Genomic DNA, 486 nt, shown 5'->3' with positions numbered 1-486 from the left:
CGGGGTGTGGGGGCCCTTTCCGGGCCCCCTCCCCTCCCGGCCCGGAGCCTCTGGGGAGCCCCGTGGTCCTGCCGCCAGCCCAAGGGCGCCGTGGGCGAGCGCGGTGCATGTTGCTGGCCAGGAGGCAGCTGTCAGCCCTGGGTACATCTCACTTCCCGGCATCCGCTGCAAAGGAGCCCTCCCTGCCAAAGCTGCTGAGAGCAGCAGAAACGGTTCCCGGGAAGGCAAGCATCGGGGCCGGGCCCCCCCCTTTCTCCAGCACTGAGCCCCAGCCGGGCAGCGAGTCCCTGCCATCCCCATCCTCGGGGCTGAGCTTGCCCCATCGTCCCCAGCCCCTCCATCCCATGGGCACCGGGCGTGCCTGGCACTCGGTGCTAGTGGGAGCAGCGTCCCCGCTGCAGGGTCCAGTGCCCGAGTGCGGGACGAGGGGCGATGCCTGGGGAGCTGCACTGGGCAGGAGTGATGGGGACCGTCCCCCGGCGGTGG

Source organism: Pygoscelis adeliae, unplaced genomic scaffold (genome assembly GCF_000699105.1).
Source record: "Pygoscelis adeliae isolate BGI_AS28 unplaced genomic scaffold, ASM69910v1 Scaffold766, whole genome shotgun sequence".
In the NCBI taxonomy this organism is placed as follows: Eukaryota; Metazoa; Chordata; class Aves; order Sphenisciformes; family Spheniscidae; genus Pygoscelis; species Pygoscelis adeliae.
Note: the sequence above shows the minus strand (reverse complement) of the source record.